Genomic DNA, 24,433 nt, shown 5'->3' with positions numbered 1-24,433 from the left:
GTGCTACTTCTCACAAGCATAGAGTAATTTACATCTCAAATCCTGAGGTCAATGACAAGCTAATTCATAATGCTGGAATTGAAGATGATTAATCCAGTTTGGTATATGAGAGAGGAATCACCATTTCTGGTGAGATGAGCACCAGGACCTGATACTCCTCTGTGCATTCCTCTGCTTGAGATTTTGTTTTGAAGGTGGTTAGGAATGTTTACCTTTTATGATTGGAAAATAGCACTGTGTTAAAAGGAAAATAAACTGTGGAAAATAAAGTGTGGTAATTTTTTCCCATTTATTAGCTAAATTGCTAAATTCCTGCCTAGCCCTTTGTGGAGAGTCTCTAATTCAAATAGACAGCCGGCTGCAATGCAAAGTAATAAGGTACATTTTACATATTTATGCATGTATGAGGAATTATTTCACGTTAATTGAGAGAATTGCAGGGAGTTATACAATGTGGTTTACTTTTTTTTTTTTTTTTTTTTTTCAATGTACTTTGTCTACCCTTCCTGAACTCAAAGGTGCAGATATGAGTGGTTTCCCTTTGCAGAGAAGCAGCAGCTCTGATGTGTCTCTGATATCTGCCAGCATTTGGCTGGAATGAGGGAATGATTTTTGACTCAGAAATGCTGCACTCAAAGTCTGCTCCAGGCCTTGTTTCAAGTTTACATGGGAGAGAGCAATGGCACACGGCTGCCTGCCTGCAGAGGCTCACTGGCTCTGGGGTAATCCTGCAGTCTCATCTCCCATGAGTGTCAAGCAATGGTTTCATCCTGCTCTTGGCCATGAAGACTCTGGCTGGTCTCTTGCAGGAGCAGCAGCTTCTGCAGTCCCAGCCCATGAGGATGCTCTCCCATGGGTCCATCGAGGTGGCTCGTGGCCAGCTCAGCGTGGCACGGGGCCACTCTGAGGTTGTGCATCTTCTGGGTGCACAGGCAGGACAGGAAAATCCCTGGGCATGGGGCTTCCAAAGGAATCATGTTTGGAGGGGTAGGAGTATCAGCAGATGCTCATCAGAAAAGGAGCAATCTCACCCTTGGGATTTCCTTGGTGAAAGCCCCATTCAAGCCTCTCAATCCCTGTGTCCCCATCATGGAACATCGCAGTGGAGGCCAGCAAAGAAGATTCACAAGCACATCTGTGCCTGAGATCCTTTTTCTTGTGTAAGCCCTTTTTTCAGGCAAAAAAGCCCTTCCTTGCACCAGAATGACAACCAGCAGGTATTTGCAGGACAAAACCCAGATATCTGCGAGGGTGCCGACAGATGTCTTTGGAGCCTTTGTCACTTCTCTGGTGAGAAAAGAAACCAAACCAAACCCAACAAAGATGCTGTTTTTGTCTGAAAATTTGCAGCACCTCCTTTGCTGTGTAAAGATACAAGAATAGTTTCTTAACCTGATTTAGTGTTCATGAACACCTTTTAAAATGATGGTTATAGCCAAGAATTTACTTATATGTGGCACTGCATCCACTTCTTAAGCTAATAGATCATCTTCTGTAATCTTTGGTGTTGCTAAGTGCCCCAAAATGGGGTGATACTCATTTACATAGCTGGGCCTCACCTCTCTGAAAGAATTTCTGAAGGCTGTACGCTTTTACATGATTATTTAAGATCGTTGCAATCATGGGTGTTATTTACCATTAATATATCAGAGTGTTTTCAGTCCATATCCATCACCACAGGGTCACTGAAGAGAGCCACAGCTAGGATTTCCCTTTAGTGAAAGCCATTAACAAGGTGTACCTGTTGAGTGAGGGTTGCTTTGCCATTGGAAATCCTTCACTTTTGTGGGAATGTAACTTGTATCCTTCCTTCCCCTCAAGGTTACAGCTGCAAATCTGTTTTGCATGCCAGAGTGGTGTGAAATCTCTTAAATGAGCTGTGGAAGGGCCGAGTGGGAGTTGCAATGAGCAGGTTATTGTTGGCAGTGTTGCTGATGCACTCATGGAAAATGGCTGGTTCTGCTGGTGGGGTGGGCTCAGAAAAGCCAGACCCCACACACAGACCAGAGCAGGCTGAAACTAAAGGTTGTGAGTGACAGCTGGTCTGTCCTTTTGGGTGAGCCCTCCACACTGGCTGCTAGCTCATTCTCACTCCAGCCCCTGCAGAAGGATACTCCCAGTTTTTGTCCCATAAATGGAAACAAAAATCCACACTGGCTGCTAGCTCATTCTCACTCCAGCCCTGCAGAAGACTACTCACAGTTTTTTGTCCCATAAACAAAAACAAAAACCAGTGAGACAGATTTATCAGACTGATACTCTGTACTGGTGATCAATGATCCAAGCTTGATGCTCTCTCTGGGCAATATAATAATGAGTAATTAAACACCCCTACCCTTTCAATTAAGGTTTCCAAAGTGCTTGCTAAGCATGAATTACAGTAAGGCTATGAGAGACAGGCAGCAAGCTATAAGCCTCAATTTGCAGGGAAGAAAGACTCAGTTTGTCAAAGGAGTTTGATTTAAAAACCACCGTGAAAACTGACACCCCTGAAAATCAATATTCAAAACACTTGAAGTTCAGTGGGACCAAGTTTGCACTTTAGGGATCCTCTGTGCCCTGTAACTATCACAAACAAAAGTCTAGTCTCAAAGGTGAAGCAAAAGTAATTTTATTACTTGCTTAGCCATTTTGAGTAATTTTCAAATGAATTGTGAGGATGCACTGTAATTACTGTGTGAATTTAATTTAGAGAAAGTATTTACCAATCAAATTATATCTGACAGAGGTCGTGAAGGGATGGAAGTTCTCTTACAAAAACCCTCAGTATGTGTATCAGTAATATTCCAAAAATCAATGTTGTCGTCAAGCCATATTGACCTTCTTAGAAGCTGTGATTTTTTAAATTACATCTCTGAAATAAGATTAAAACTTTTCATTATGCCTGTAGAGTTTCCTTAAAATAAATAAAAAGCACCAAAGCATTTCTTATTGATCTTGAGTCTCATAATAACAGTCTTTAAATCCGAATAAATCCAAATGAAAAAACACAAACCTGACCATCCCAACAATCCTCCATTATCTTGTGCCTCAAGGGAAGTTAAAATTTAATATATATTTTGTAAAGGTTTAATTAATGGTGGGATTTTTCTTGTTGCCACTTTTGGTGTGCCAGCAGTAGAATCCACCTTTGAGCTCTTGAGGCCTCTCTCAGCAGAGATGGTTAATAAATGCTATTTTGGCACCCGATGCAGCAAGTAATGCCACTCCATTAGCTCAGTCACAGCCACCTCTTGCTCACAAATTGTTGTTCTTCATTAGAATGCATAGCTAAGAATTTGTTTAAAGAAAAGAAAAAACTCTTGGCAGTGGGAGAAGGATATAGAAGGAAGGTTTCAGATCTACCAGGAAGAAGGAGCATGGCTTTGCAGACAGATTATGTAAAGTTTCACAGGAGTCATTCTGACCCCTTTTCTCTGCAAAGGCTGCTTTTCTCCTGAGACATTCCAGCAGTGCTCCCAGCAGTCATCTCCATGTTTTCATTCTTGCAAATGTATATCCTCTCATCATTTCTCTCCTTTGCCCAATTTTTGACAAATACCTCTGCCCTCAGAGGCATACCTGGACACCCATATGCTTTAGCAATTTCTTTTCTTCCTCCTTTCGCTCACATGAATGTAATTCCATTAATTGCTGGAAGATACCATTAGTGTCCTGTGCTTTACAACAAAATTGGACAAGAACATGAGTTGTGCTGAACACAGCTTAAAAGCCTACACATTGTCTGTGTTCTTTTCTTGCCTCTGCCCCTCATGTCTACTTTGGTGTTTGATGTTTTCAAATGGGCCAGATTTGCACCAGAAAAAGTTTTGTTTTCCTGGAGAAGGCAAATGGTTCAGAAAAGTCAACATTTTTCTGAGTTGGCATTCTGCATCTTAAAGATATTGCATTATCAATGGAGACATTAAAAAGCATGCAAAATTTACAAGGAGCCATAGCAATTTTAAGAACATCAAAATATGTTGGGTATGATTCCCAAGAGGAGCCCTTATTTGTGTGAACAGGGATCCTGTAATTTTATTATCTCCTAGTAATTTTCCTGTCTTCCATTTCATACCTCTAAAAAGGTAGGAGGACATGAGCAAATCTGTTCATTTGCAGTTAAGTTTTGTTTTGGTGGTTTAATTTCATGACACTGAAACACCAACTGAAATTAGTGTGAAAATGCTGTAGGATTGTAGAGAGAGTTTTGAAGAGGAAAAAGTCCTTTCCACATTGCCAACTTTAGTAGAGGATTTCCTTTTTTGTTCTGAGATAATCTTTACATTATGCCCCCATTGTTAAATATTTAAGGACCTAGGCTGCAAAGAATTGATTTAAAAATTCAGCAATTTATGTGTACCATTAAACTTCATTTTTGCTGTAACATAGCTTGCTAATTTGTTATGGTGCCTTTGATTTAGTAGCCACTGCCAGAAGCGTTAGAGGAAAAGGTAAACTTTAAGCTTGTTGACTTGATTACTAAGTTGATTTATTCCTTCTTTTCACCAGTTTACACCAATAGCTATTGCAAGAGCTAAAACTGCTATGCAGTCAATACTTCGGTTTCCCCTGTACTAGGAAATACTTTAGGCCAGGCATTTTTGTGACCAAAGCTTTCTGAACAAATGCTGCAGCACTCTAATAATTCCCTCAATTTTATTTTTTAAAATTAATTCAGTACTTGTGAACTACTTTTCACAAACAAACGCACACATTAGGTCCATATCAATAATTTATTCTCCTTTTTAGAAACTATCAGGGCCTTAGAGAGAATTGTAGATGTCAGGGTTTAAAATCTACCATTCCCTCAGAGAGGATGTGGGGAGGGCACACATACTGTGAACAAGGCTTGGGGGAAAAGGACCTATTTTTATAAAAATAGAGTTAAGTGTATACAGTTGGAAATTGCCTCTTTGACTAAATTAAAAATGGATTTGTTTCCAGTTTTTTGGAGTTCACATATGTAAGAGTAATTGAGTCTGGAAGAGAGAATTTCAAAGCTCAATATTTATGAATTTTAAATATGCATCTAGAAGTGCTCCTAATAGATGTAGAGGGTTTTTCCTCCAGCAAAAAAGTGTTACAAATTACTGTAAAACACTTATAAATGCATGATTGCATTTATAAGTGTTTTACAGAAGGCTAATTGTTCATAGGTGTTTTTATGCCACAAGTGCTACAAGCAACCTAGCCAAATGAAAACCCAGTGAGGGGCAAAAAGAACCAAACCCCTCTGGATTTAAGGACAGGTCAGTGAGTGACTGTGGATTCACTGTGTCTTGCAGAACCACAATGGAAAAGCTGCAATATTTTGCCCAGGATGTTTTTAGTGCCTATATAGGACTGTAATTCTGTAATATAATACCTGTTTTTTTGCTATGCTTTATATGTATGCTTAGCCTATCATATATATCTATTTGTTTAGTTATTTAATAGCAATAACTACGTGAACACTAGAAAAGTGGAGATTGATAAATGTGCTGGGTTGGTGAGTAGGGAAAACTGTGAGTTGGGTCTAATGCAGGCATCCAACTTGCAGTTTGAAGCACCTGTGAGAGACACTACCAGATGTTCCCACACAAAAAGATATGTGCAAATCACTCTGACTTGCTGATCTGGGTCTGTAAAAGCTGGACCCTCTTGGAGCAGCTTTGGAGGTCTCACTTAGGAGTGGACACACTGCTAGGATCTCATAATTCCTGGGGAAGTTCTCCAAATAGCCGCTGCAACAGGGCCTGCCCAGCAGCTGTGGATCTGGATGATGGCAACATTCAGAGCAATTGGTGATGTATCCTTCTCAACCACTGCTCTCTTTCTTGTATAGCAGTGACTGGGTTCTTGCTCATTTTGTTTGTTGCTGAAATCATGGTGTTTGGAAGGTGTGGAGACTGAGAGCCTAATTTAGGCATTTAACATGTAGATGACAGGATGGCTCTTTGATGTACACACTTCTCTCTGTGGACTAGCTAAGCACCTGCTTCTCTTCATCAAAGGAGATTTTTCTCCCCCGACATGGTCTTTCTCACCTCTGGCCCTTTCACTTGTTGCTATAGCTGAGTGGGAGGTTTATAATCCATCTCAAAAAATGAAGAAAACAGGCTCTGCTGCAAATCTGCTTTGGTGACTTGATCCAGGGTTGTCCCAGTCTTGGTTGAGTGCAGATACTCTCAGAGATGCCACGGAATATCATATCCCTCTGCAAGCAGCCCTTTTGATTCTAGAAGATTCATTAATTGAATTTCTTTAAGAAAAGTTTTGGGCAAATTATTACAGAATCAGAATACCTGTACTGAAGAGAATCAGAAAAATTACCCAGGCTTGCACAGATACTTGAGACTTCCCCTGTGGCCCTCAGGTCCTGAAACACCAATTTCACTTCATGACCCCAAGTGTGTTGCAGAGAGTAACTCTGTGTGCTCCTCACTTCCATTTATATTCTGGAATTCCATTGCATTTTCAGGGCTGCCATGTTTCAAATGCACCTGATTAGATGTTCTTGTCCTGGTGAATCTTTTATTTTCCCTGTGTTAGCATCCAGAAGATGCTGAAGATATTTCTGGCCATATATATATACTCCTTGAATTGATGGGGATCCCAAGGGCCACAGGACCAGCGGCATAAATGGACGAGTTTTAGATTGGATTTTAGGGAGCTGAGAAGGAAGAAACACTGGAAAAGGCCTCCTAGAGAGGAGATCTATGCCTCAAGCCTGTCATTTTAGGAAGCATTTAAATAATGACATTAATAACATGCTTGAACTTGTAATCAGACCTGAAGTGGTCACTTGGACTAGATGATCATTGTAGGTCACTTCCAACTGAAAACACTCAGTTCCATTCCATTCCATTCCATTCCATTCCATTCCATTCCATTCCATTCCATGCATGGCCTGCCATGGATGATGTTAGGAAAAGCATTATTTGCACCTTCTCTCTCTCTTAATTCTGAAGTGGTGTTTCCAAAGAGCAGGCATATTATATTCCTATCAGTTACTGACCAGGGCCTCAGGTTTCCCATTGGTAGGATTTAGGGTGTTCTTCCAACAGCCTGCTGAAAAGCTCTGGGATGCAGAGTCCTTTCCAGAGCCATTGTCTCAGCAGAGAGAATTACAAAATTATTACTGCATTGATGACTCCTTGGCCATGTTTTCAAATTTTTTTTTTTTTTTGCTTAACTCAGTAAAGCCTGAAAAACCATTCTGTTAACACTTTGTTGAGTCTCCTTGACATTTTCTTTAGTGCACTGTTGTTCCTACAGATGCATACATTTAACTGATATTCATCTTTTCTTATTCTTATGCCTTGATGTTGTGCTCACCGTCTCTGTTTTCTGGTGATGACCGAGGATGTTCGCTGGCACCCAGAGCTTGTTGCATTCAGTAGCTGACAGAAGGCAAAGCCTGAAAGCATTTCAGACACACCTTAAAAGCTGAACATGTTCTTCTATTTCCAACCCCAGGAGGAAGGCAGAGGAGTCTTTAAATCTTGGTGAATAAGATGGAAGCAAAGAAGCAACTAACAAAACCACAGAGTGTGAGAGCATGGCGCTGAGCAGGCTGTGCTGGTGGCAAGGGAGGCTTTGGGGGAATCACCCTGCTCCCGTGGAAGTGCAGGCTCCTGCCAGCAGTCTTAGCTAGGGCTAAGTTTGAGAGAAACCTGTCAGAACAGTCACCACAAAAGAGCAGAAGGACTTGGTGTTGCCATCCTTACTAATTTGAAAAAGCAGTCTGGTAAAGAACCCAGATTTTTGACCACCAGAAGTGAGAGAGGAGTAAAGATGGCTGAGAAATATCATAAAAGCCCTGGAAAACAGTGGCTGGGTCACCCCTCAGAATCCTGACTATCATTATCTTCCAGATGCCAAAAAATAAGTGTCCTGCTCCTTCCAGGTTTATACCCTTCATGTTTACAGAAAAAGGCTGGGAAACAACACTAAAATAAATCCTAGAAATCAGAAACTATATGGCAGATATAATCACTAGTGTATTTCTTTAGATGCTCTTTTGCTGGTTTGGATGTCTAGCTCATAGGTTTTTATGTGTGCTTGGAATTAGCAGTATGCCATTAGACACAGTATAAAAGCAACCCACAGAGAGCTACTCAGAGTTTTCTTGTGCACAACAAGTTTGTGAGAAAACACACTGTAAAAACACAATTTGTTTTCAAAAAGAATTTTTGTGGAGGATGCTGGTTTTTTAATCCGAAGTCAAGGTACAGTTTTCCCTCACAAAGATTTTTTAAAAGCTGAAAATATCCTTCATAAAACTAGATAAACCCATACTGTGTTCTGGCATATTTGTGTTTAAAAGAAAAATCCCAGGTCTTCTCATGCTGACCCTGGGGACATATGCCAAGTTCTCTAGGGAATCTGGAAACTTCTGTTCTGATTAGTTTTTAAAATGGGGTTTTGTAGTGCTAGAGTCTGGACAACAGGTCCAAGCCAGAGCTGACTTACAGATAAATCCTGAGCATTATATAACCAATACCACCTATGCCAGTTAAAATGAATAAACCTTGTTTACAGGCTCACCAAACCACTTATGCTAGCTGTTTTAATGCCAAACCAGATGCTTTAGAGATTTTTGCATGATCTTGTGTAATTGTCTGCATGATATGCTAAGAGACCCTCTCAGCCAGTATCACCAAATGTCTGTCCATGAGATGTTTCAAGAAACCCTCCCAGCCTTGGCGTAGGCTCTGGCCAAGCCCTGGGCCAGAGCTTTTGGGAAATGTACCACCAGATGTTTCTGCACAGCAAGATATGCAAGTCCTTCTGCCTTGCTGATCTGGGTCTGTAAAAGCTGGACCCTTTTGCAGCAGCTTAGGAGTGGATACATTGGTAGGATCTCCCAATTCCTGGGAAAATTCTCCATATTCATCACTGCAGCAGGGGCTCCCCAGCAGCTTGCAGATCTGGATGATGGTAATGTATCAGAGCAATTGGTGATGTATCTTTCTGAATCACTGTTCTCTTTCTCATATGGTAATGATTTTTGGTATCTTGGTATGTTGCTGGAACTGAGTGCATGGTAAGCCTATTGTTTTATTAAATGTGTAATTTTATTTTGGTGTTGTCTTGATATTAATAGTAAAAAAAGAGCATTTTTTCCATTGGTGTCTGTGTTCTTCCTGTTGCACCCATCAAATGGCAAAACAGGTATGTGTTATGGAAGGTTTTCACTAAAATTCACTGTCTAATTCGCCTCTTTTTGGCAGACCAGTGTTGAAGAAGCTATGCAGGGACATGTAATAACATGCAGAGAAAGTGATAAATCTCTCTAAGGAAAAAGGAGATCAAGTTAAGAAAACCTGGGAGGACAAGGAGCAGCATCCACTCCCCCAAACACTGCTGTAACATCTTACTGATACCTTTTTTTGTGGAGACAGCCTGTGTTCACAGCCTGTGTTCACAGCCTGCTGGACCATGACTCCAATCACACTAACCTATGACACTGCTGCAGCCCCCCCTGCACAGCTAGGACTGTGTTTCAATTCTAGTTCCCTCAATGAGCTGCCCATGTTGCTGTGACAATTATTCTGTAGCTTATTGAAAAGGGAAGAGTCACAGTTAATTCAAGGAAAATGAATATATGAAATATTTACATCTGACTTTTCTTTTGTTATTGTTAATCTTCCTTTTTTAAAATTTTTTATTTTTTATTTTTTATTTGTTTTGCCTTATAAGCAGCAAACAAAATGCTCTGTTTGTGCTCTGACTGGATTTCTATGTCAGGGTTGCTTTATATAATTAGTTCACAGTCACAGGGAAAAAATATTTATAAATCCAACCTTTACAAAAGAACAACACAGAGGATCAGCTGAAGCCAAACATATATGAGGTTTTGCATTATGTAATCATAAAATGCTCCTACTGAAATGTTTTATTGATTGCTCAGTAATGAAGGAACAAGATTAAGCTTCCAAAAACGCAGCACCAAATCTATATGGACAGGTAGATATAATTGATTCCTTTCATTGTGGAGTGTTAACATAGAAAAATATTAGGTTATCTACGAGGAGCAGTCTGAATGTTCAGATTGGTATTCAGCAAAAGCTTTGTATGGTACCAGCACTTCAAGGTGGCTGTTTCATGTTTTCAGTCTTATCTGTCAACAGCTCTGCATAATCCTCAAGGGGAGGATCAATAAGAGCCAGAGGTATTGTGTTACAGTGCGATAATTCCTCAGAAAAGGTATTGATAGCATTGATGTCAGTGGGCAAACTAAGAGGTGGTAATTATCCCTCCCTCAAACAATGATCATTTGAAAGTTCTCATGGATTGGCAATACGCAGAGCACAGAACTGGTGGAGGTGAGTGGCTGAGGAGCAGCTATCTGGCACAGTCCCTTTGGCTCCAACATGCCCCACCACGGCCACGGAGACTTCCGGCATGCATTGTCACAATTCCCCGTGGTGGGGGAAGAAACCTCTCTCCACAGTGGCTTCTGATGTGCAGCACATCACAGGTTCACGTGCTGCTCCAAGGACTGTCACCAAGCACGTTGTAATGCCCAGCACCAAGGGCTGTGACCTGCATCCTCTGGGCTCCTGGTCCGCAGAGCTGGCATGGCACTGCATAGCAGGGGAAGTGACTTCATGCTTGGCCTCCCTTGCATGAGTTCTCCTGTGGGCCAGCAAACACTGCTGCCAGTGATTTGTCATCTGCTTATAGGTTTTCAACCCCAGAAAGGGTTCCTCTGAACCATCCGTGTCTGAACTCATGCCCCTGTAACCATGAAGATCAGCAAACCAACTCTGAAATTAATCTTGAACCTTCTCCTCTGAAAATCCATATTCCATACACTTCTGCCAGTATCCTAGATAACCTTGCCCAGCAGTCAGGCACCGTGAGATGGGGTGGATGATGCTTTGTGCCTTTTGCACAGGTAAAATATTCACTTGCATTGATCCACCCATTGATTTTTTAGGCTTGTCTCAGTCATGTGACAAACCCCTCTATGAGGAATCATGAAATCCTCAGGTTCCCTTAGAAGCTGCAGTGTGTTGCAGTGTAAAGCAAGAGTTTGCTGCAATGATAGATACTGTGAAATAAAGAATATTCAGATTTGAATGTGTCCGCTTATTCTATGAGACTTTATTTTTAAGAACTTTCAGGTTTCCCCATGCTTACTTAAGCAAAGGAGGCAGCTTTACAGATAAAAATGAATTTATTCAGTGTCGACCATAAAAAAATCATGAAATTAACAGCAAATCCAGTGCCAACATTTTTCAGACTGTAGCTCCAAACAAGAGCAGAGTAAGAGGGTCCAACTTCAGACAGTCAGCAGGGAAAGGGCAGCAAAATCCTTGTGCCAAGCAAAATATCACAACACTGTCCAGAGAAGCCTGGGGGAAAATTATACAATCTGGACAGAGTCGAGCTGTGCTGTCTGAAAGGAGACAGTTTAAGGAAAAATCCATTCCTGTACTCTCCAAAACACAGGCTGGAGTGATTCTGGCACCTTGCTCCCAGCCAAGGCGAGGCAGCACCAGAAGACCTGGCCACCAGCCAGCACTAGCAGTGAGAGGAAAGCCAGCTTCCTAGCTGTGAAATTTCTCCCTCTTCCAACAAGAGCATGAATCCCTTCTGGCATGCTGCTTCCCCATCCTTCAGGGTGAGATCTTTTAATCCTAAATCAGCTGATAGGGAGGATGAGGAGCTGGGCATTCTGCAACAGCTGGGAAGGATTTCATCCCTGATGAGATTTCAGGTTTATATTAATTATTAATATTTACATTAATATCTTGTTGACACTGCAGATTTTTTTTATCCATTTTTGTGCTACCATTTTTTTGCCAGCTGTTTAGTTTAATTAAAGCTCCCCAGCATGGGTTTCTCCCTGAAAGTATTCAGTGATGCCTTGAGGTCTTTTGGCGAGCCAAGTATTAATTTCTCTAAATTAAGCTGGGTGCCTGCCTGCTTTTTTGCCGTAGGGAATGTGGGGTTTCTGTGCTCCCCCTGTCCCATCATTCACTCTCTATCCCTCCGTGGACAGACATGGCAACATAAAACTTTCATCTGTTCCTTGGTGCCCACCCAGAGGTGCCGAGGGAGAAGCTATAAGTTTTCCAGCAGAGAGAAGACATTTTAATATGCAAATCTCTTCCTAAGAAGCTGTGATGTGGCCAGACACCCATGAGATAATCTGGCTTGTCTACCAATGTTTTTAGAAAGCAAACACACAAAGGAAAAGCCTTGCTCTGGATATATATATCTATTTACAGATTTGATACCAGCAAAGCTAGTGAGCAAGCGAGCGCCCATCCCAAAGGTCAGAGCCAGGCTGTTCGCTCCTCCCTGCCTTTTGTTTCTGAAGTTTTCCTTATTTCCATATGTATAAGTTCCACTGAAAAAGAACAAAGCTGTCTCCTTCTGTGATTAAAACGCCAGAAAAAGCATTTGGTTCCTCAAAATCTAATAACCAATATGCTGGGATTGATTCCCTCTTGGACAGTACATTAAAGAGAACTCACTGTGCACCAGCAGGACACACAAGGATAAGAGGTGACTGTTTGGAGTTTAGCAAAATTGAGGGAGAAGGAAAAAGAATTGAATGAAAGAGCCAGTCAAGAGCTGATAGGAGGATCTGTTGGGGACACCTGACCTCTCAACAGCAAAGTGAACCAGAGCCTCAGAGGCACTTGAATTAAGGGTCTTGAATTTAATCTTTGATGGAGGCTGGACCTGGTATGCCAGAGGAACCTACCCTCTCTAGGCCCAAATCACAGATGGGAGGGTGTCTTGGTTTAAAAGACAAATGTCTCCTAAGGAAGGAGGGAACCTTCCTGGAGTGGAAATTCCCCTTCCTCCAAATCGCTATAACTTTGAAAAGTACGTGGCTTCCAAGCAATCATGTGGGAAAAAAGAATAACCGTTCTTTACCATAAAAAATATATATATGTATATAACAGAACAAAACAAACAGCACCACAATAAGAGATGCTTCTTGTGAAAAATGCCAATCACTTGTTTTTAAAATTTTAAAAGTTTAATAGTAATAAAATGGTTATAAAAATACTAATATAATTAGAGTAATAAAAATTTGAACAATTAGGATTTAGGAGAGTACGAGACAATAAAAACAAAGAGTTATGGACAGTCTGGGTACCTCTTTCTGGGCAAAATAAGCCCAAAAAAGGACACCGTTAACAGAGGATTAACCCTTAAAAGCAATAGCCTGTTGCTTATTCATACAATTCATACATGATGTATAATTCCATTCAAACAAAGGATTCTGTCTGGTCAGTGTCAGCTTCTTCCTCTTAATCCTGACAGTGTCTTCAGCTGAGCAAGGGTGGAAGAAGTTTCTTCTGATAAGGGAGCAAAAAATTCTTTTTCTCTGAAAGATTTAGGTGTCCTGTGGCTGTTACCTTGGTGCGAGTACCTCATTCCTCTCTTTAAAAAAAGCATAGTTTCTATTTTAACATTATGTTATAACCTAAAACTATATTTAACACACTACTCAAGAAAATTAACACAGCAGAACTTTCTAACATAACACATATAATATTCATTTTAATATTTGCGAAAAGCCAATAATAAAATTTCATTTTTCACACTTCCTGAACACTGAGCACTGTTTCCCCTTGGGTGCAGCCGTGACCACACGAGGCAGGGGAGCTGCCGAGGCAGGGAGCGCCGGCAGCTCCCGTGAGCCGAGGGCTACAGCGGCACACTCACGGCCAGCAGCAGGAAATCTTGAGGGACATTGGTGGCCTTGGACCAGATGAAGGGGGGAAATTGCCCTGAAACTCAGGCAGGAGGCCTTGGTCTCTTGATCCTGCCCGTGGCCAAAGTCTCAGTCAACAGGGGGTGGTTGGGACTTCTCTCTGTCTTGTAAGAGGTGGTCACTGGCAAAAAGTCCAGGACAAAACTGCAAGACAACTGTCCCCGCTCCCAGCATGGACAGACTGCATGCCCACAGTTGGAAACTGCCACTCACTTCCCCTCCCCTCCTACAAACCATTCTGGTGGCATGCCAGAGCCATCAGCTACTCTTTTGTTAACTCAATTACCTTGGATGCATCCCTGAGGCATCACCTCCTCCTCCCAGTGTCTTTTGAGGTGACAAATGGAAAAAAAATCACTGAGAAATCTAACCCACAACAGGGGGACCAGCTGTTGAACTGCAGAAATGAAACTGAGAGCAGTGTTGCTGGGTCACAAGCAGTGCCACTTCTGGGAAATAGTCAGTAGGGCTCATCTTCAAAATTCCACCCAGGCCTCTGCTCCTGCCCCAAGGATTTAAAGCAACAGGTCTAAAAAAAGGAGATGATTAAGGAATGAATGAATGAATAAATGAATGAATGAAATGAAGGGAACTCAGGTTCCATCCCTGGCTAGAAAGTACATAGAGGTGTTGATTAGCTGTTGATTTGAAATGCGGTGATTGTGATCTAATTGAGAGTTGGGGTGAAGACGTATTTTTGGCCACAAGAAGAAGTCTGATTCTTAAATGGCAATCACTCTGCTTGTGTCCATGAAAGGCTATGGATTTGCTGTAATGGAACTGTAATATGGAAGGTCTAATCTACTCTGCATGCGCATTTAGGACTTCTCATTTCTGAGGCTTTTCTTTGTGAACTCTAGCTCATCTCCAGAAAACCAGCTTCATCACAAATAGTGGAATGGGGATTGTCCAAATGAGATATTGGGCCAAAATCTTCTGAGATGCTTCAGATGACCAGGCCATGGCAGTGTCCCAGGGGCAAAACCAATTTACTGCTTTGTTTGCATACGTGCAAGGGAAGGCTGTTCTGGCAGTGGTGAACCCCTGGCGCCTCACACGACTGCTTGGACTCTTGTGTTTAAGGACCTTGGCATCCACATAGGGTCACACCAAAAGGTTCTGTGGCAGCAGTTCTCTGGCCACAGAGAGAAACAGCTGTCCCAGGCATTGTCCTGGGGAAAAGGCTGTGAGAAGATCAGAGAAAAGAATGAGAAACAATTCTTATTTTAGCTCTCTGCACCTGTTGTTGTGAACATGTGGAATGTGTTAAGGAGATTGGTTTACCAAAGGGTGGTCTCTTAATTAGCCAATGATGATGGTGTTTGGATTAGTGGACCAATTAGGTCCAGATGTATTGTAACTGTCTATAAAAGCAATGGGTTTATTAATAATAATATAGAATAATATAATGAAGAGATTGATCAGCCTTCTGTGAATCGTGAAGTCAATGCTAATTATTACCCAGCTGGGAGCCCAACATTGTGGCAACAGGCTCCACTGTGAAAGCAAGGGTTTGCTGAAAACTGTCTCTACTGCCAGCTGTAGCATTTTACTCTTCTGTTCATGCAGTGCAAATTCATTAACAGTCCCATGTATGCCTTTTCCCAAAGCCATGATGTCATTGTCACCAAGCCATTAGCATTCTGTAGGACTCTGTTGGGCTACTGACATTCAAAGCCTTTTGGTTACGCCTATGAAACTCAAGGGTGTTTTGCCGAGCACACAGGCACCTGCTGGCTGGAGCAATCTGTGTACAAGCTTTGCTCACTCTTAAATTTCTTTTTTGCCTTAATTTAGACTGATGGCTCAAGTAATGGCTGTTTTCAGGAAGCCTTGAAGAGCTCTGTGAGCAACGACAGCACAAGGGGGAGAGAGCCCAAAAGAAAGGTATATAGTACAGAAAACCTAAGAGCAAAAAGTGACACAGCTCTACTTCTTTATAATGAAGAAAAAGTTAATTAAATTACTTGTAAGCCTAGAAAGAGCAGTTTCAAAATTAATGACCTATTTTGCCATAAAAGGAGGAATGAGAAGTCATATTTTGCAAAGCCTGAAGAGCTGTGTAGGCATCTGCTTACTGGGTATGTGGCAGTCTTTTTTGAAATTAAAAGGCAGATTCCTCTAATACCTTCTTAGGTGAGAGAGCTTTCAGCCTGTTTTTATTTGTTGCTGCTGTTGGACTGCCATTATTTTAAGGCATCCTGCAGTGCAGGAGAAAAAAGCTGAGATTTGTCAAGGTGGTGATGGCAAAGCCTAACGTGGCCATGCTGCAGCCTATTTACGCTCCTTAATGCTTCAGAGGTTTCCACATGAAGTGAATGATTCCAGAATAATAATGCTACATCGTGCAATTCATTCTCATCAGTTTTAATGAAGATAAAGAGGCTCACTTTTTGAATCCATTTGTGCTTAACAAATTAAACATGCTGCTGAATGGTGCATGTGTACAGAATATTTGTCCATATAATGTTCATTTAGGCAGCAAAGTTAACTAAGCTTGTTCCCTGTATTTTTATTTTTGACATTCATGCTGTGAATTTTCTGCCTTAAGAAGCCCTCACAGCTATACAGTTGGTTCTGATCTTGTTCTCTGCTTATCTGAAGTTATTGTTAATAATTTTACTCCTATTTTTGATGTTGCATAATCGCTTTGCTTTGAGAAAGTGTTTTTGGAGTCCAGCAGCCAGGAGAAGTGAGTGAGAGGGAGCAGAGGATAGGTGAAAGCCTCATAGGAAAATCTCACTTATTTGCCACAGCAGCAAAATCCACCACCAGTTGTATCATCATCAGTCTGCTCAAAATATTTCAAGGTTTGTTTTGGTTACAGATTCACAGCAGTTGATAAAAAAAAGCCCTGATTGGGATGCCAGAGATAAGATGCTACCAACAGGAGTCAGAAGAGGAGGTACAAGAGGAGAAAGGACAGGCAGGTGAGGAACAGGACCACAAGTGTCTCACAAATTTACTTCAAATATTGAAACGTGTTCAAGGGTGCTAACTTACAGCAATTTATATATGTATATAAATTAATTATAAATTATATATTAATTATGGATGTATATAAATTAAATATGTAGGGGATACCTCGAAACACCATCCATTAGCAGCACAGACAACATTTGAAATTAGGATACAGAGGTGGGCTCTCTGGCACCACCAGGTGAATTTCAAAAATAAAATCAACACCCTATGGAATAAGGACAGATTTGTGTGGCCACAAGGAACATTTAGCCTGCTCTTTTTTTTTTTTTTTCTTAATTACTCCATAAAATTAGTGAATATCTTATTTCATTCACAGATATATTTTCATTCTCACTGTGAGGGCCCAAATTCATGAATTCCAGCAGCCTTTTCTGTCCTTGTGCTGCTTTCTGTTGTCATGACATTACCACTGCCAATTTACTCTTTTAAATCCCAAAGCTGTATGTCTTGGGAAAAAAGTCATAACTTTGTCTGGGAGGAGACACAAGCCAGAGTCATCTAAGAAAATTATGTTAATCCCTTCTTTCTCCAGAGATAAATCCACAGCAATTGAACTGCATTGCCACCTGCACTTCTCCCTCTGTTTTGATGCAGACTTTACAGAAATACTGTCAAAAATAACACAATTGAACAGTTATTTGCTGCCAGATCCTTGGCTCTCTTGACAACAATTTGCTAGTGTGGGCACTGAAGGGCATCTCTACAATCAGCTTTAACACATTCATAAGTGGCATCTCCTGGAAGCTCTGGGACAGCTCAGGACAACTTTTCTAGGATGGGCTACAGACACTATCAACTCAGTAGAGATGTCTCTATGAAGAGGAACCATAGAAGAGGAGTATTTGATGAGAATTTTGGAGTGAAAATGCTCTCCCATATCTTCACTTAAAAAAACCCCCAACTTAAACCAGTATCAAAGGTAGTTGTTGTAAATGTTAGAGAGGGAAGTTAGGAAAAAAGAGAGCATCACAAAGACATTCCCTACAGGTAGCCAAACACTGTATCTTGTGAAGAAGAGGAGTGTTTAAAATAAAAAACATTTCTGTATTTTGTGTGATACAGAGCAGGTGTTTGCATTGTGATTGAAAAAAAGGGAAATTAAAGTAAATTTGCAGGTGGGTGCAGCAGAATTTTTGGGGGCAAGAGCTGCTGTTCAAGGTCAGTGGTAAATAACTCCTGTTTGGAAGATTACAGAAAACATGCAGGAGATAAAAGTCAATTTTGAACAGAGGGTGACACATCAATCCCATATGGGTATTATGAAATAATGGTAAGAATGAGGGCTATGTTCATTCATCATCCCTGGGGAGAAAAAGATTGGAGAAAAAAGATCAAAGCCAAGATGTTTCTTTGTACTCTAAGAGCCTCCATTTTAGACCCTCTGCCATCCACGGGATATTCTTTGTTTTGGCAGAAGAGGACCAGGACTCATCATGGAAAAAAAGCCTCCTACTTGATTAATCTGCCCAGAGAGTCAGTTGTTCATGTACTGAATATGTGAGAGCTTGAAGGGGCAGGGAGGTCTTCAGGATGAGAGGAAGATTTGTCACTTAAAGGTGAGCATTGCCCTGAAGATGGTGTAAGGACAGGAGACATTAGCCCAATAAAAGAAAAGGAGAAAGTTGAAATACATGTGAAAACATGTTTTAGAATGATTGGGAAGATCAAGAAAAGAGGACAAAGTGAAAAATGCAGTTGTGGAGAAGATGGTGAGGCATAAATGGCTGTCAGAGAATAGGAAACTCCAGTGGGTGGATCAGGTGCTCATGACAGAAAAAGTAAAACCAGCCAAAACAAGTGATGAGGGGGAGCTTAGATCTTCTAAGAGCACCACGCTATTCACTGGAGGATTGAGATGCTCTGAACAAAGGATACAGTCAGAAAGGTGTTGAAAAGAGCCAGAAAGGAGGTAGAGATGAAGTCAAAGGCCAAAGAAAAATGACGCACAGTATGGTGCTGGTGGAGACCATAGGGGGATGTGTTTCACGTGGAGGGAATTGCCAGCAAAGCAAGGAGTGGCAAATTTTAACATGTCAATGTACAGCGTAGATGGGGGAAAGGGCAACTTCACAAGCCTTGGATTTACTCTCTTCTGGTCCTCTGTTTTCCCAAGCAGCCATGACAGGTTATCCAGGAGACTTGATGTTACTGCATTCTTTATGGCCATTGCAATGAAAAACTGCTGGAGTTTTCAAGAAGCTGTCCTGTCATCATCCTGCAATGAGACATTTTTAAAAGTGTTGATTTTTCTGTCTGATAATTTTATCTAGGCTTAATTAAAAGCAACCCCAGAGAGCAAGAGACTCAGAGAGAAGATGAGAGGGAGGAAAAATAAAATTATTTGGCTTCACATTCCAGGGACCCAAGCATAATTTGGCAAGTGACTGAAGCTCATGAGAGATTTTTAAATTTTTTTTCTTTCTAAATTATATGTACTGAGTTTATAATTATAGAGATCCAGATCCTTGGCATTGTCATTTCCAGCAAGTCTCATTACTTATCTTGCAGTAAGTACATGGCTGTTAATACTAATTCCATAATGACAGTGGAGCAGTGAAGTAAAATTTAATAGTTCCTCAGTTAATCTTTAAAATTAGCCTATCTCTGTGGATACTGGATCTTCTAATATTTCCATGCAATGCCATTGTGGATAATAAATGAGACAGCAAAAGGGGCTTTTTAATGTGTTATCACCCCATGGAGGCCAATAAGGCTACCTCAGTCCTGGCTCAGAAATGCTGGAGTGGGCTATGCAAGCCAATTCCTTTCTCAATAGTTCTTTGGGAAAAATCTATTTTGACATATCCACGAGGTATTGAAAGGTCAAAGAGGGAGAAGCAAATACAAGATAGCCAGAGCACATGGCATGTGTCTCGGTTTAGAGACAAGAACTTTTAGGAGAAAAATGCTCTGGAATGAGTGTTTTCTCCAAAGAGAAGGGGTTCAGTAATCTCCCTTTTCTGCCAATGAGAGAAATGAATACCAATGGGTGGAAGTGAAAAAGCCCCAACTGTTTATTAACAAACAAGATGCCTGCACAGCACAGGAAAAAGATTGAATAAATGCTAGATATTGAACTTTCAGAACCTTACCCCCTGCTGCCCCCACCTACAGCACAACAAAAATCTAAAAATGCCCAGGGAAGAAAAACACACTGGCTGCTCCGTGGTGGGGAAGGCCGAATGGCGGCTTTCCCTTTGTCTCAGGGAAGGGAAAAAGGAGTTCATGCAGCAGTTCAGGCAAAACAGATGGGAACCTGTTGGATTTCTGATGTTGGTCTCCTCCTCACACCAGCTGAAGCTTGTAGAGTTTGATGTCCTTTCTCTTGTTGGTTCAGCTTTTCCCAAGGTCTCGGCTGGCACGGGCCATTCCCCCTGCACGTCCCACCTCAGCGACCGCTCGACTTCGGACCAAAACCAAGCCAAACAGTTGAAAAGAAAACAAAACAGGTGCCACCGAAAGGATTGCCAGAAGCTTCCAAGCCAGGGGAAGGAAAAAAGGAAACTTCTTGATTAAGTTAGGAAGAAACAAATCTAGCAAAGCAACAATCTGTTGTCCGGTTAGCGCTGCACCCAGCACGCTCCGCAGTCTTTGAACAAAGCCCACACCAGGTAAAGCTACAGCAGCCATAAAGCAGATGATAATCTATAATACTCCATAATACTCTATAATAATCTATAATAATCTATAATACTCTATTAGGGAATAGAGTATTGCAGAGGAATATTGTGATGGCTGAACAGAGGCCTGTAAGGCCTCACAGACTGGACTGGGACTTGATCGGCCATGCCCACAAGAAAACGTGCCAGCTCTTCCTGAGAATGGAATTCTGTAATGGTGGAAAACAGCTTGTTCCCATGGGAAAAAATCCTAAGACTGTTCTATCTCTAGGTCATAGTGACAGAATGTCATCATAAAATCACCCCAAGACCCCAAGACACCCCAATCCCAAGTGTGGTAGGGAGCAGGAAAAGAAAGGCCTCACAATGGTGAGGTTGAGCTGCACTGTGGTGAGCTCCACCAGGCATAGATTCTTGCAAATTCTTTCTGGCTTCAGTCAGATTTTTTTTTTAGTACTATTATTCAATATTTTTATTTTCTTATTCATGAATTGGGTGGTTTTACCTACAAGATTAAATGCTTTGGCATGACCTAGCAATAAAAGCTACCCCAGAAACAGGGCAGGGACATTTGGAATGGCTCAGTAAAGTGAAATGGTTTTATCAGCTTAATGAGGGAATTCTTGCTCATGAAGGCTTTCACCAGAAAAAAAAAAAACCTGAAAAGAAGTATTTTATCCTTGAAGGAACTGGACGGGCAACAATAAAAATGAAAATTTTGTTCTTTTTTTACGAGTAGATGACTGGTGGGGGATTACAGATTAAAAAAAATAATCACCGTCATCTCTTCTCAAATGTTGATCCTTAAAAGCTGCAGACAGATTTTCTTAAATAATGGGCTCAAAAATCTTTGCTGCTTTCTAGAAGAAAGCCACTGTGCTAAATGGCTGCTCATTTAATAAGTACTCTGCCTTTTAGTTTGGTTGCTTCTTCATGAGCTCCTGACTTTAATACCACTGCTTTCATAAGGAATACTGAATTAAGGGACAGAGAAAAGACTGAGGGATCTTAATGTAGGAAGAGATGGGATGGAGTTGAGCTTAAAGCATACAATAAACTGGAACCCAGGCAATGTGTTACCAGGGCTGCTGTAGAGCTGAGCAGAGGAAGGCAGTGTCAAGAAAGACCCAGGCAAACTGGCAGCTGTCAAATACAAGAGGATGCTGAGAAATGAAGAACAGAGTGGTTGCATATCCCACGACTCCAAAAATCCAGGGATCTCCTACAGCATGTCCCCAGACATCTGATATTGGGATTGCTCTGCCTTCAGTGTCAACAGTGCCAAGATTTCTCATCTGGACTTTGGGTGCCTGAAGCTGGTCATCTCTTGGCTAAATTGCAAATCCTCAGACACCTTGACTCCATAACAAAATCTGGAAGAAAACGCCTGTCATTTTGCAAATGCTACATTTCAGGTAGTGTTGACTGGAGGGAGCTTTAGCACGTTCACTCAGGGAGTTTCCACCTCTAGTGGAAGGTGTGGCAGGGGGCTTGGAAATGGACAATCTTTAAGTTTCCTTCCAACCCAAACCATTCTATAACTCTCTGGATGGTTTCAAATGGTAGATTATTTCTTGCTGGGGTTTTCTTTGCTATTACCTACCCACATATTCAGAGCAAGGAGTTAATACCTTCCCCACCAAATGAGGGCAGCTGGCCTAAAAGGGTAAACACAGAGGGTATTTCACTTGTTTTCTTTCCTGTCTGGTGATTGCTGTGCTGAGACAGCTTGAAAGGAAGCACTTTTTCTCCAGCAGCACGGGTACCAAATGTCTCCTGAGAGGTGATAGCTGCTGTTTCTGTCTTTCAGAGCACAGACTCAGATGTTATGAGGACTGTGACCTCTTTGACCCCCATGCTGGGTAAAAGGTGTTTTCTCATCACATGCAGTGTGACCTCCCCTAGCCTATGCCCAAGACACGCTGTGACCTACCTTCCCATTTAAACTTAAGCTAGAAGGGAAAGGCACATGAGTGCCAGTGCTTAATGCCCAGTAGATACATTTTAAACAATGGAGCTTTGGGGAGGAAGGGGGAAATCAGTTAGATGGGAAGCCCTGAGCTTATTTACCCTGCTCTTTATGAGTGTGTGTTTTAAGCTGTCCAGGAAATAAGGCCCAATTGATTGAAATATAAATTCACTTGATTAAGGACTGATTTAAAAAAAAATTAAAAGCAGATTAAAAATTAAGCAAATTCATTTTTGAGAGCTGATCCGCTGCTTACAGATACCCTTCCAGTATTTAAAAATGCATTTAAGTACCAGTCAAGCATCCACAGAGACCAGCAGTCATACTTTGGTTTTGTCAGCCCATTTCTGGCTGATACAGCATAGAATGCATTGCACATTCCCCAAAATAACAATACACTGCACATCCCCCAAAATAAGGAGAGTGAGAATGATGGGAAGAGAGATGTGGTGTTAAAGGACTAGGATGATGGGTTTGAAATAGTTTTGGTCTCTGGCTGTTTGAACAGGGTGTGAAATTATTGACAGCAATCAGGAAACATTGGCTATGTTTGATGCTTCACTTATGGTTCAACATCTAAAATGGAAAGACTGATTGGTTTCAGAGCACGTTGTAATCAATATGGCATATTTGATGAATATTGTAGCTAATTAGCCGTGACTTGGTTGTTTAGTGTTTCAAATGAGGAAAATGATCATGTCAATGCTCTAATTTCATAAGAAGAGAATTATTGCCTTATTTTCTGGTATTTGTTTTGGTTTATGCATATGCATCTTTATTTCTGCGTTTGTGTATGCTCTTTGCTTTAGTGAATATGTGTTTTTGAAAGCTCATGAGGCATAATTTAAAAAATTTTATTGTGTAAATTAATTTCACACATAAACACTGGCACAGTACACTGGAGTGCAGGCCTTGTAAGCTCAGTAAATGCCTGCACATTCTCCAGCTTTCTCCAGGTTTAAAATGTTTCCTTTCCCTTCCAGAAACACCAAAGCACACAAATGTGTTTTATTACCCTGAGGCAAGGAGATAAATCATCCAGCAGAGTAAAAGCACTTCCAGCACAGGGCAGGAAGGATGCAGCATGGGAGTCTGTGGAGCACACAGCTCCTGGCTGCAGCGCTGTGAAGTGCTGGCACACCCATGGTGCACTCTCTGAGGTGTGTTTCCAGTTTTCATTGCAAACAGCTCAAGGTCTCCCTAAATCCCCATTAAATATACACAAATGAGTGTTCTCTGCAGCATGGCCATATTTATTGCTAAAGTTTGTTTGTGCCACTAGCCTTCCCTTATTTTCTTCCTCATGGCATGTTTCTCTGCTGGTGCTGTGTGGGCAGTTTTTCTTCTTCCTGGACCACATGCCACAGGAAAAGGTCCAATCTTGATAGATATTGGACTAAAAACTTCTTAGAAATCAGCTGCAGAACATATTTTTACTCTATGCAGATCTAATGTCATTCCAAGGGAAGAAGCAGACTCCAAATGCACCATGGTTTCTCCTGTATAATGTCAATTTGATATTGATGTGACTCCCTGGGGGCTGTTTCCTGAATGCAGGGACATGTGATGACACAGACCCTCCAGCAGAGCTGCTCTGACCCCTCTACATCTTTCTCATGCTCTGTGCCAAAAAAGTGTATTGTGGTAGGAGGATTCCTCATCACTTCATGGAGCTAGAGAACTGGCTAAGGTGATCTATGCAAATAAAAGAAAATAGAACAGGGAAAAATAAAATAAATAAAATAATGGATGCAGAGGGTGAGCCTGGGCAAGGGGTGAGTGTTGAACTGAAGACAAGCAGGTTCACAGGTCAGGAATGAGCAAATTAAAATAATTATTCTACCCTTCCTATCTCTTGCTTTTCAGTAATGAAGTTTGATGCTAATGAAATCAGCTATCCAATTTTTCCCCAACCTGTCCTGGAGGAGAAGAAGTGGCAAGGCACAATGAAGGGACCAGGGTAAAAGCTAACTCCATGCATGGCTTCATCATGTGATGCCAAATTCTCCTCTTCTTGGTTGGATTGGGATTTTTTTCACCTCTTTTTCAAAGGAACATGTTTTTCACGTGCCACTCATCTCACCTTTGTGCAACTCAGACAAAGAATAAAAGGAGCTCTCTGTATGTTGACAATTTTGGATAAATAAATTT

Source organism: Onychostruthus taczanowskii, unplaced genomic scaffold (genome assembly GCF_017590055.1).
Source record: "Onychostruthus taczanowskii isolate IOZ18803 unplaced genomic scaffold, ASM1759005v1 scaffold87, whole genome shotgun sequence".
Lineage (NCBI taxonomy): Eukaryota > Metazoa > Chordata > Aves > Passeriformes > Passeridae > Onychostruthus > Onychostruthus taczanowskii.
This window is presented reverse-complemented; position numbering follows the sequence as displayed.